Source organism: Agelaius phoeniceus, chromosome Z, assembly GCF_051311805.1.
Source record: "Agelaius phoeniceus isolate bAgePho1 chromosome Z, bAgePho1.hap1, whole genome shotgun sequence".
Classification (NCBI taxonomy): domain Eukaryota; kingdom Metazoa; phylum Chordata; class Aves; order Passeriformes; family Icteridae; genus Agelaius; species Agelaius phoeniceus.
Window position 1 is genome coordinate 94455035 of NC_135303.1, and position 12776 is coordinate 94467810.

The 12776-nt window shown below is 42.3% G+C and overlaps 1 long non-coding RNA gene across 1 annotated transcript; it reads left to right on the plus strand.

Annotated features, from left to right (window-relative positions):
* Positions 1-281: 281 nt before the first annotated feature.
* On the plus strand, positions 282-4794 carry LOC143692228 (uncharacterized). Its single transcript, XR_013180116.1, has 3 exons — positions 282-796; positions 1764-1961; positions 4698-4794. It is a non-coding gene; the product is annotated as an uncharacterized LOC143692228 (long non-coding RNA).
* The last annotated feature ends 7982 nt before the right edge of the window (positions 4795-12776 follow it).

Here is a 12776-nt window from a genome sequence, read left to right on the forward strand (position 1 = left end):
AAGGCCGTTCTGTTCGTTGTGTTTAACAAGGCTTTCTGAGGGTGTTTTATTTTGGTTTGGGGTCTGAGGGAGGCACCCCACGGAAGGGTTGGTTCACCCTCACCTCCGTCAGGACGGACCCGGCTCCCCCCGCAGGGCTCTGAGGAGGCTTTGGGGGCCAAACTCAAAAACAAACCAAAACAAAAATCCAAACACACAGAAAAAAAAACGCACAAAAAGATAGCAAAAAAAATTAACTTGCCATGCGCAGACACCCGGAAGTCTCCGCCGGTCCGTGTCCATCTGTTCGCCGACCCGGAGGCGAGGCTGAGGGCGGAAACGCTGCCCCCTCACGGCTTCCCGCCCGTTTTCAGGCCTCTGAGGGCGGGAAGAGCCCTCCCCTCACGGGTGCCCGCCCTCAGAAATCCTCAGCAGGGTGGGGAGCTGTGCGGCGCAGCTGTTCCTCGTTCTTTTGAGGACTTCTGCGGGGGTGGGCGGCAGCTGTGAGCGGGCGGCGTTCCGTCCCTTTTAGAGGCTTTTTAGCTCCTTTGCTCAGTGCTGCTCGACTGTGAGGGTGTGGCTGGGGCCCCGTTCCTCACGCCTGCCGGAAGGTGCTGGCGGGCTCCGGCAGCTTGGTGGGTCTTTGTTCGCTGGGAACGCGTGCGGCTGGCAAGTGCTTCTTCCGTCCTGTTTCTCAGGAAAGTTATGTTTCGTGTTTTAAGAGGAGAACGTCTCTGAGGGGGTGTTTACGGCCCGCCCGTGCTGCTTCCCCTTGCGGCTCCTTTGCTTTTGGCTGTGGCGCGGGGTGAGGTGTGAGGTAATACTTTCCTTTCTGCTTGTGGTTTTATATATATGCCTATTATTTTTCAAGTACTTGTATATATATCTGTATATGCTGTACATGTGTACATACATTTATGCTTGTCAGTCTCCGAGGCTGGCAAAAATACTCTGCTGAGCACTTTCAGGGAGGTGAGGGTTAACCCTGCTTGTGAACCTGATGTGTGAGGGATAATTGTTTCACTTATCTCATATACTTAATAACAAGCAGGAAAAATGTGTTTGTGCTGTGTAAGATGATCTAGATACATTTTTATGGTTTGAGTAATCTGCTGATCTAATTACAAGGTAGTTAAATCATATTAGAGAACTGCACATTAAAAATCTCCTCCAGTAATGTAGCCCTTTGCCCATGAGGGTGAATGTATCTTCATTAAAAAATATTATGTTTCTTTTACATTCTACAGTGTAAACCAAGAAGCGTTATTTTGGTTATTTTGGCCACTCTGCAAAAGTAAACATAACGAAAATAATGTGTTTTACCGTGTTCAGTCTGGATTTAATATCTCCCTTGCTCCTTAAGTAAAAGTGAGGTAAAATGGCAAGAGCTTCTGTCTCTAGGATAGATCTATTATTAATTCTGCTCCTGATGTCCTTGATAGTGTTGCGAGCCTGAAGTTGTCATTACTGGGTAGCAAGGGTATAAATGCTCTATGATATGCAGATACTCATTTCTTCCATCCACCAGCTCAAATCAAGGTTAACAACAGAGCCTCTTAGAGAATATGTTGCAGTGTATTATTTTGGGGCAGAAAGGGCTCTGAATGGGTAACAGCTTTAGACTTTGCTCCTTCTGAAAAATACAGCATTAGCTGCTGTATTGTTTATTTGGTGGTGGACTAAATACTCTTTAAGGGCTCCTTCCAAACCAAACTACTCCATGATTTCCATCAGTGCTATGCTTGCATTGGTGTAATCTTAACAGTGTATTTCTTTTTTTTTAGGGCTGAACCAGTGCTCACCAGGATAAAAGAAAACAGGAAAAGAGTAATTTCTCCATCATTCGATAACATTAAGTATGATAATTTTGAAATAGAGGAGTATCCCCTCTCAGCACAAGGCTTTGACTGGGAGCTGTGGTGCAGGTATCTGAACCCTCCTAAGTCCTGGTGGAAACTGGAGAACACAACTGCTCCAATAAGGTAATAAATAACTAAATTACAGTGTCTAAAAGCTCTCCTGGGTGTGACAGGGGGCAAGTGGGCTCAGCTGTGTGATAGGTTTTACTGACTGTAAACTTCAAATACTTAAATGTCCTTGATGCCTACACAGTCATCAAGAAAACTCCTGTTTTCAGTAGATGTTTTTAAAGGAAACTTTTGTTTTCAGTAGATCTTTTTAAACAGGTTTCCTGCCCAAGTGGAATGGTAGGCAGGGCTGCTCAGCAGCACTCTGTTCTCCAAATGTCTTGCCTGCTAATTTAGTGCTTACGGGCCAGAAATGGAATTTTCTTTGCAGTTACATTGCATAAGCAGAGCTGACCTGACAGCTGTGTTCTTTATAGTGTTGTCACATAGGTGCACAGCTGTGCTGTGTCCCAGGAGTTAATGTCTGGTCAGTGACACTGTGAGCAAAGGCTGCATTGGGTCCTTGCTTTGGGACAGTCTGGGTCTGCACTTTGTTCCCATGTCCAGAGTGTTGTCAGACTGGTACAGAACAATCCCTTTGTCTCAGGGAGGGGAGTAGTACCCTCTGAACCCACTGAGCAGCTCTGCTGAGAGTACAGGCCTTGCTTGTAGACACACATTCATTCCAAGGAGGGCACTGCTACCTGTGCTCCAGCTCCCTGCAGAAAGGAAGTGTGAATGCTGTTCTTACCTCCTGAAAGCAGAACCTCAAACAGCACTGGCAGCTGTTTTTCATCCAGCAGCTATCTTGGCAGGCAGGCACTTTTCTCAGGTTCTGTCAGTTTAACACCCTCTGAACTGCACTGACCTATGAACAGAACCTAGAATTGGAAAGCAGGAGATAAAAATTAACAGGTTTGCCAAAGACAAACGTGAAAAGGGGTTAATTTCCACAGCATTAGAAATAGTTATTGCTGTTAATGAACTCTGTTGACACTATAAAAATGTTCCTGTGAAGACAGGTTGAGAGAGTTTGGGTTGTCCAGCCTGGAGAAGAAAAGGCTCCAGGGAGGTTTACAGCACCTTCCAGTACCTAAATGGTGATTCCAAGAAAACTGGTAAGGGACAGAAGTAGGTAGTGATAGGGCAAGAGGGAACAGCTCTAAACTGACAGAAGGCAGGGTTATGTTAGGTATTGAGATGAAATTCTCTCTGTGAGTGTGGTGAGGCACTGGAACAGGTTGCCAGGGAGGTTATGGATGTCCATTCATGGAGGTGTTCAAAGCCAGGCTGAATGGGGCTCTGAGCAACCTCATCTGTTTGAAGATGTACCTGCTCATGGCTGGGGTTTGGAATGAGATGATCTTTCAAGTCCTTTCCAGCCCAAGCCATTCTATGATCCTGTGATTAATTATACAGAGTAACCATTATGATTTTTGAAATTAAAAGTAGTGAAACACAAAGTAATGACTTTTCCATTTTACCCCCAAACTCTGTTCCACATGAGGACTGGGCAGTGCATGTACTTTATGAATTTCAGGTTTGTTCCCTAGCTCTTTCCCTGGCACATTTTTTAATTCAGTGCAATATGCTGCATGTGTGTGTTGGATAATTAAAACAAGCACACCAACAAACAAAGCCATGTGTCTTGATGGATGGTTTCTATCTGCCTCCATTATTCTTTTAGAATTATAGCAAAGGGAAGCAGGTGCACTGAGAAACACTTAAAAACAACAACAAAGGCAAAAGTACCTATCATAAATGAAGCATAAGTTTTGTATTGATGTTAACTGCTATTTTCTTCATTAATAAATACATCAAAGATGGTCTTTCATTGTTATAAAACGGGTACTATAGCACTTGGAGGCATATATAGATTTCTGTAGAACTGTACAATTTGTGATTAAGACAGCCTATGATCTGTTTGAAAGCAGATGTGTCCACTAGCTGTAGCTTGAGTGTTCTCCATAAAAGCAGGGTGATTTCTTCTGTACTGCTAATTAATATCTTGTCATTACCAGAGTGCCAGCATAATAATCTGAAAAGACATATTTATTTCTTGAAATTGTGGATTATAAGGTAGGAGAAAAATGAAAAGGCTAAATGACTCTGTATCCTTCTCTACTCATAAGGTGAAATTGTACCCTCTGTGGCTGAACTCTTACCTGACTAAAATTTGCTCTGTGTAGCAAAAATTGGTTGGTTCCCACCATGACATAAGTAGAGTTTACTGATCCAGTAAAGCTATGTGATTTGTTTAGGTTTGGCTCAGGGTAATGGACTAATGTTATGCTGGTAAAGGCAGGCTTTGCTTGATTCTGTATTAAAAAAATGTATCTGGATGGTCCTATTCAAGAAATAATCTCTTTCTTTAGGTAAGCTTACAGACACAAGTTTTTAGCTCTAGCTGAACCTGGCTTCTGGCTAAACACACAGAACTGCACATCATTTGCAATTGTCACAGGCAAGAGCCTTGAGGACTTAGCAAGGACAGAGGCTACACTGGCTGGTGCCCCAGAAACAAAACTGGGGCACCTGGATCTCACACTACTAGCACTGAAATCCTTACTGCTCTGGTGAATATTTATGTCCAATAATTTGACTCTAATTTCCTTCAATGGTGCTCATTTCACTTTAGAATTAGGAATGTCAGAAGGCAAGGCTCAATAAAGCTCTTTGAGAAATACTTTCTTAAGAATCTGTTTTGCTGCATCATTTTACCTAGCAATGATAAATACAGTCTGTGCCTGAAAAATAAAATTCTTCATAATTTATCTGCTAATTTTGGTTGCTGATGATTTATTCTTCCAGAAGTCCTGCACTGCTTGGATGCTTCATAGTGGACAGAGAATACTTCCAAGAGATTGGATTGCTGGATGAAGGCATGGAAGTATATGGAGGAGAGAATGTGGAGCTTGGAATCAGGGTAAGGAAGGAAAACAATTAGCCCATACTAGTGGCTTACATTTAAAATATAACTTACTTCTTATTGCAGAGGGGGAAAGCAGTCCAAACCATGGATGATGGCATGGAAAGGAGATCCACAGCTCTGCAGACATGTACATTTATTTGAGGAGAGAGGAGGGAAAAAAGAGCAATAGCTCTCTTTACAGAACTTAATCTGGGACAAGGGTAGATGTGTAGAATTTGGGATTGTTCTTTCAACAGAGTTTTGCAGAGTTGATAGCTAAATTTCCCTGCTTACCTGTGGTCCCAGACTCAGTAAGAACAGTTTCTCACAGGTGTGATGAGAAAAACCTTTCTAGATTACTTGGTTTATTTAAATTAGGAAAATCACTGTGGAGCAAAGTAGAATATAGGGGCATTTATGCTGCCTTCCAGACAGAAGGGAATTAAGGTATTCATAATGTGAATATATTGTGAGTGCATATATTTTCTTTTTCCATTGTACACTCTTCACCTGTTTACTATAATGCAGTATTGTGTGTGATTTGTGTACTTCTTTCTGTATCTCTTCACAGTTTAACACCTTTCTGTTCTCTTTGAGAATCTCTCAGGTTTTTGATAAGAGTGGAATTCCTAGGTAGATAATGGTAGTGAAAAATGGGGTGGTGTGTTATAAAAATCAATTCTGAGCCCTGCTAGGAAAGGTAAGGGAGAGGTAACATTGTGTTTTGAGCCTTTTAGCTGCCAGAATATCAGCATACCGTTGTACAATAGCAAAAAAAGGGGAACTTACTGTAAGAATATATAATTATCTCCTGAGACAGCAAGATAGAACACAAAATACTCATTTTTATTTCTGGCTTCTTGAAATTCTTTTTCTTCCGCCTGTTAGAGATAAAGAGGTTTTTCAGCCAGAGTGAAGCACAGACCCTCTTTCAGCTTTCTCTCTCCCTCTTTCACTTGTTTAAGGAAAGGGAGAGAGAAATGCAAGGCTGCTTCTTTTAATAACATTGTTCTTCTCACTGTAAGGGCCAGAGAGCTGCCTTCTGCTCCCAAAAACTTATTTTGCAGCTCAGTGTTGCAATGAGTTGAAAATTACCATCACTTTGATTTTTCTGTTCTTTTTCCAACTGACAAAACATTATTGTTTCCTCATGAGTGCAAGGAGTTGTCTCTGGGTTTGCATCATGAGATGTCTCCTGTCTGGGCTGCAGCACTTAGCCTTGGAGGAGTTGATGTTGGTATGTTGGTAGACAAGGCCAGAGAGACACAATCTCTGCATAATTGAAATTTTGGAGTATGCTGGATCACTGAAATAAGGCCTGACACTGCTCTGATTTCCTTATGGCTTTTTCTCTGTCTCCAGGGAAGCAGTGCCTGACCTACATAAAATACTCTCATCTGTAACAGAGTGTAGTGTGCAAGGTAACATAATACGTGCTTCCTTATCTGAATTTATGCTGGCTTGGATCTGCCTGTATGAAAACAAATTCCAGAGCTGTAATAAATTACAGATTGTTTAACAGTTTATTAATGCTCTTCTGACAATCCTCAGTGTGTCTGAGATCATCCAAGGGTGAGACTCAGTGAGGGGAGACCTCAGTGTGGTCTTCAATATCCTCACCAGGGGAGGTGGAGGTGCAGGCACTGATCTCTTCACTCGCGTGGCCAGGGGCAGGACCCAAGGGAATGGCCTCCAGCTGTGTCACAGAAGGTTTAGGTTGGATATCAGGAAAAGGTTTTTCACTCACAGGGGTGGTTGGGCACTGGAACATCTCTACATTACTTGTGGTGCTTTCAGCTGTGGGGCTGCTGATGAATGCCTTAATCAAAATAGTCATTGTTCTACAAAAACGACATTGTAATTACAGTATTAGTGCAATAAATAATGTTTCCCTTTTAAAATGCTGCTCTCCAATCTGTGACTATGTAGGCTCACTGCACCTCCTCTTTCATTGTCGTTTTCCTTTTTTTAAAGAAGTGTCTAGATTTTTTTAGTATTCTGCTGTGTGAAAAGCATTCTCATTCAGGATAATGGACAAGCAGACACTGTCTGTCCAAAATGGCCTGCTAGGGAAATTTTATGCAAATGCTTGTAAGAGCAAACATCTAGAGGAAGAACTGGAGAGTTTATTTTTGACTGCAGAAATAGCACATGTTAGAATCATTTGAGCTACCTGTTTATCTGAAACACAGTGGGTAGAACATGGTCCCATGTCCATCTATCACTGATTTTGTTCCAGAGGATGTAAAACTTCTGTGAGGAATTAGACCCTGACAAATGGAGACTTTTCCCACTATCCTCACCCAGGAGTTATGTTTGTCACCTCATCATCTGCACAAATATCTAGTTATTTATGTTATAGGAGTGCAAGAAAATCACCAACTATTGGAAACTGTATTTGAAGGATCCATTGCTGGCAAACCATTACAAGCCACAGAGAGCAGGACTTTGGAGGATTGTTCTCTTGATTCTGAATTTGCTTCAGAGCTGCTACTCAGCTCTGTTGGTCTCTGATTTGGAATACTGTTTTAACTTCTAAGATTTTTACCCTTGTCTATGGATTTGCAACAGCATTTGTAAAATACTAAACATGTATTATTAAATAAATATTAATAGAAATCTTTTGCCTTGAGCTAGAAGCTGGCAGATGAGTTCAAAACATGAATGGATTTGATTCTTAGAAGAAACTCTTTACTTTTCAACCAAATGTTTTCTTGTAAATCTGTTTATTTGCCTCATAAGACAAAAAAGGCAGGCTGGTTGATGCAGGACTTAATAGAATCCTCTTTGAGCAGTTCAATCATTTTAACTGGGGTTTAGAAAGATTCATTTACTGTCAAGAAGCATCATATTTATAAAATCAAGTTAGAATGAGTGGTGCTTCTTTTTTGTTCAATCATTCCCAATTGAATGGACTTAAGTGTGCTTTTAAATTACCAGGTTGCATTTGGAGGGCAGATTGGAATCACATTTTCATCCATGTGACCAAGCAGGAACTGTGTTGGTAACTGCCTTAAAAGAATGTGAGTGTAAGGCTGGTGTTTCTCAGTGTCATTTGGGCTCAGCTTCTGGCTTGGGCCTGCACAAGCAGTTCTTGTGGCCATGGAAGACCCTACAAATCCTCTGCCATCAGTTGCATTCATTCAGCCAGATTCTGCTTTGCATGGTTCATGTCTGGTTTGCAGTAGGCTTCTTAAAGGCCTCTTCCAATTCCTACTGAAGTCAGAAGAAGATTTTCTATCAAAAGCAACCCTGTAGCAATTCTTTTGTCTTTTAAAGCAGCCTACATACTTGATAAAGCTCTGGAATATCTGTTACAAGAAGTTATTTGTGCCACTTTTAGGGATGCCCTAACAAATACTCCGTGATCTGCCTCAGGTCCCAGACTAAGTCATCATCAGAGTCCTGGGAATGCAAGCCCAGGCTTTGACTTAGAGTAATTCTGTGTGTCACAAAGACTTTGTGCTTGCAGATGAATTCGTGTTCACTAGGATATAATGGCCCTCTTAAGTGGGTAAGAGGAAAATTTATTAGAAGGTAAAAGCTCTTTAAGGGATTGGGTCTTGTTCCAACTAAATGCTATATCAGGACTTTACATCAGGTGACCCAGGAGGAAAATTGCATTTATAGTTAGACTGAGTGTGGCACACTACTTTTGTGTAGTATATTTCTGTAGTGAAATTAATTGCTTCATTTCTTGCTAGTCGGGTGGTTTGTCTGCAGACCTTTTGTGAATCTCATGCTGTTTCTGATGGTGGAGAACTGGAGGAATGCAGTTAATGAATAGAGATGGAGAAATTAGTTACTTGAGCAAAAAATAGTCCCAGGGTTCTTTGGGGTATTTTCCATACATGAGGGTCCCTCTGTGGCAAAGCAAGCAGATGTGAAGTCTGTCATGGCTCTCTCTGATCTATTGTTTTGGAATTCCAGAAGTTAATATTTGTTTGTTAGTTTTGGGCTGGGTCTTTGGGTCTTACCTATCTTGTCTTTTCTTTAACCTCCTCCCCACAACATGCTTCTGGGATCGTGATTTTTCATTGCTTTTTTCATTGCTTCTTAGTTAAGTGAGTCTCTCCCATTTGGTGCCTAGAAACTGATGGCTGCTTACATGTTCCAGCCATTTCCAGTCCACAGTGTGTGTGTATCCTGATTGTTTCTCACCTGAGATCTTTCTTACAATATTGCCCTTGGGATAGTGTTCTTTTTGTTAATCACAGGCAAGTGAAGGTACTTACACTTGGCCCCAAATCTCCATATTTATGGGGAAACATTTCACCCTTTTTCCTCTTTACCTGGAAGTTTCCAGCAATTTTACCTGTCGGTGTTCCTAACACAGGCCATAAATGACACGAAACTGTGACTATATTGCATGTAAATAGATGTCTGACTTTATTAAGGAAAGCCTTTGCACAGCTGTCCTGGCCATGGCTGGGGTGGAGATAATTTTGTTCCTAGAAGCTGGTACAGTGCTGTGTTTTGGGTTTAGGATGAGGATAATGTTAAACTGCACCAACAGTGTTCAAGCTCAAGTGAAGTTTCACAGCACATAGGCTACACTGGGTTACATTTTCTCCTTCTCCTTGCCATGCTCTTGTTCTAGCTCCTGCAGCAGCTCACCAGTGCTTTGGCCCTGCCAGCACAGTGGTCTGCCCCACACTGCTGCCTCTGAACACCTCTGCTTCAGTAAACTTTTATTTTCTTTCAGACACAGGGTTAATTGTAATGCTAATCAGCTCGTGATTTGCCCTGCTGCCTCACAAACTGTTTTGTTAGGCAGATTGACGGGCTGGCGTGCCAGTGTGATAAATATGGCCAGGAGACTCCTTTAAAAAGGCCTTTATTACCCGAGGGGTTGCGCACAGCACGGTGCTGAGGAGGAGGAGGAGGAGGAGTGCAGCAGGAGGGTGCGTGCAGCTTTGTCTCTCAGCAGAGCTGGGGCTTCCACCCTCAAGAGAATCCTTAGGAAGATGATGTTGGCTTGTAGTCCAGGGGTATCACCCAAGCTGAGCACTATTAAAGTTATGGTGGCAGGACGGAATCCGGCTCTGGTCAAGGGTGGGTGATTTAGTGTGGTTCTGGGGGGTTAAAGTCAGAGTTCATGTGCTGGTTTGTTGTTTTGAGAGGGTTCATATAGTTCCCACAGCCTCTCATTTGAATTCAGTCCGGGTGCAAGGCCGGGGAGCAGGGGAGCAGGGGAAGTGGTTCCTGACAGGAATGGATACAAATCTAAGGTGAGATGGAAAGGGGCACAAATGCAGAGTATGACAGAGAGAGATACAAATACAGGGTAAGATGGTAACATAGAACAACAGCAACTCAAGGCAAGTCCTAGAACTCTGACATTCGATGTTTAACAACAGACCAACACTTCAAATTAAGACCCTATCCATTTCATTAACATCAACTAGCAATTACTTCTCTAAAAAAGAGCTCTCATCTCCAGGGTTTCATTTCTCACACCAAGAGGTAGAAATGTCAGGAAAGGAACCAAGAAGATTGAAGGGATTTTTCACCCAACTGCTGTGTTGTGGGACTGTTTGCATGGAGAGGGAGTAGTGGGCTGTGCCATGTGTGCCTGGTGTCCCTTTCTGTCCTTGCTGCTGGGCCTACCTCCATTGCACTCCACTGAGCAATGGAGATCTTCCCCAAATATGCCTCAGGAAAATTAATCAAGATGTTCCCCATTTTTGCACTTGCAGCTATCATCACTTCTTGTAGTCTTAAAGCCATGTTTTTAGCTTGTTTTCAGTAAGAAGGCCAATATCCTTTGCCACTAGGGAATGATTTGCTCTACAGAAAACATCCTCAGTACGTGATCACAAGTGCTGCCAACAGTACAAGGTTGGTGATGTGTAAAGGCAAAGGGCTGAGAAGTCCAAAAATAGAAATATCCTTAGTTGTTACTCTGAGATAACTTTTAAATACTGCTTTTTCATATAATGATTCTCTTTAAATTTTCGTTAAAGCTTTAAATAGAGAGAAGTTTATTTTGCTTTTATCCATTTTGTGAATTAAGAGGAGACTATTTCTAGATTGAAGCCTGAAAGAAAAAGATGGTAAAGATTGACCAAATGTTGCTTCTTACAAGATGTAGCCAATGCTTTTCATAGCTCACACTTTCACCAAGACAAAAAGAATTCCTTAGCAGTGCAAGTGTGGCATAAGCACTTGCCTAGCACCCTGTGTAACCAGCAGTGGCTTATCTGTGTGCACAGGATTATTCCTGAGGTTAATTTTGTTTTGCAAAGTACCTCACTGTGTCAACAATTTGAATCCCAAGATGACACAGACTAAAATTCTCTCTTTACAGGATTGTAATTCCAACAGGTTAAAAAAAGAAAGGCTCTATTGAGAACAAAACAAGTAATTGCCATGCCTCCAAATTCTGCCAGTCATGACACTACTGAGCTTTTTGGCTTGCTCTGGTTTCAGTCACTCCTACATTGGAATAATTGTTTTTCCCTCTGTTCTTATGAATGCCTCAGCAGGTAATCTGCAGCTACAGCATGTGTAATTATACATTACCAGTGAATCAGTTTTGTGGTTTTGCTGTTTCTGGGGAGAGAACATGTTATTAGCTGCTCCCACAGGAAAGAAAAGTATTACAGCAGCAGCTAACATGGGACATCACTATACCCTACAAGGAAGGATGAGGAGGCACTTGGAGATTTCTCACAAGTGTTTTTTCACCAACTGTGCATGTGTAGTTGCACATTACCAACTGGGAAGTAATACAGATATATTTATGTTTTATGAGAGGAAAGTGTTATTTATAGCGGTATGGGAAATAGTAAAACAGTTTAACTCAATATACACTTACACATCAATGGACTCAGGTGAGATGCAAGTTAATTAGTGCATTATTAGCCTCATGTTTAATGCTCTCCTGCACTTTCAAGTCATAGTGTAATTGCCATTGTACCTTCTTATATTCCAAGTCTTCACGGCCTAAGCTGGGAAGATTCCATATTTGTGGCTTTCCTCTAGAATTTAATTTCCTTGAGATATTTTAATATTGCAAGACTGATTTAGTAATCTAACAAAGATTAGAGGAAGACCAGTGAGGGAGAGCAAGGGGTTGTTGTGGTAGTGCAGAAGTGAGTAGATGACTGAGATGGGTTCACCAGGATGGATGCAGCATGTTCAGGTCACAGGTGTGAAGGCCAGACACCTTTATGTGTGTGACAGCACCTTATGTTGTAAGGCAAGGCAGTGAGGCAAAAGACCAGCCTGGCTGAACAGGGAATTCTTCAGGAGCTCTTGCCTCAGTCTTTAATAGTACTGATAGAAATTGGGCTACTGTGCTGTGGAAAGGGACCTGGGGCTCCTGCCAATGGCAAACTGAATGTGGGTCAGCAGTGCCCTGCAGCCAGGAGGGCCAGGCCTGTCCTGAGGCCCAGCCAGGAGGGCCAGGCCTGTCCTGAGGCCCAGCCAGGAGGGCCAGGCCTGTCCTGAGGGCATCAGGCCCAGCCAGGAGGGCCAGGCCTGTCCTGAGGCACAGCCAGGAGAGCCAGGCCTGTCTGGGGACATCAGGTGTGAGGGTTTCCAGGATGAGGTGAGACATTCATCTGACTCTATATATTTTAGAAGGTTGATTTATTATATTATGATGTTATGTTATATGATATGAAAATGATATATTAAAACTATACTAAAGAAAGAGAAAGACATCAGAAGGCTAGCAAAGAATGAATAATAAAAACCCATGACTGACTAGAGTCTTGACACAGCTGGCTGTGATTGGTCATTAATTAAAAACAATTCACATGGCAGCAATCAAAGATGCACTTGTTGGTAAGCAACCTCCAGACCCCATTCCAAGCAATCAGATAATTATTGTTTGCATTTCTTTTCTGAGGCTTCTCAGCTTCTCAGGAGAAAATCCTGGTGAAGGGATTTTTCATAAAATATAACCGTGACAACAGAGGTGGCTGGCACTGGAACAGGCTCCCCAGGGAAGTGGCCACCACAGCGAGTCT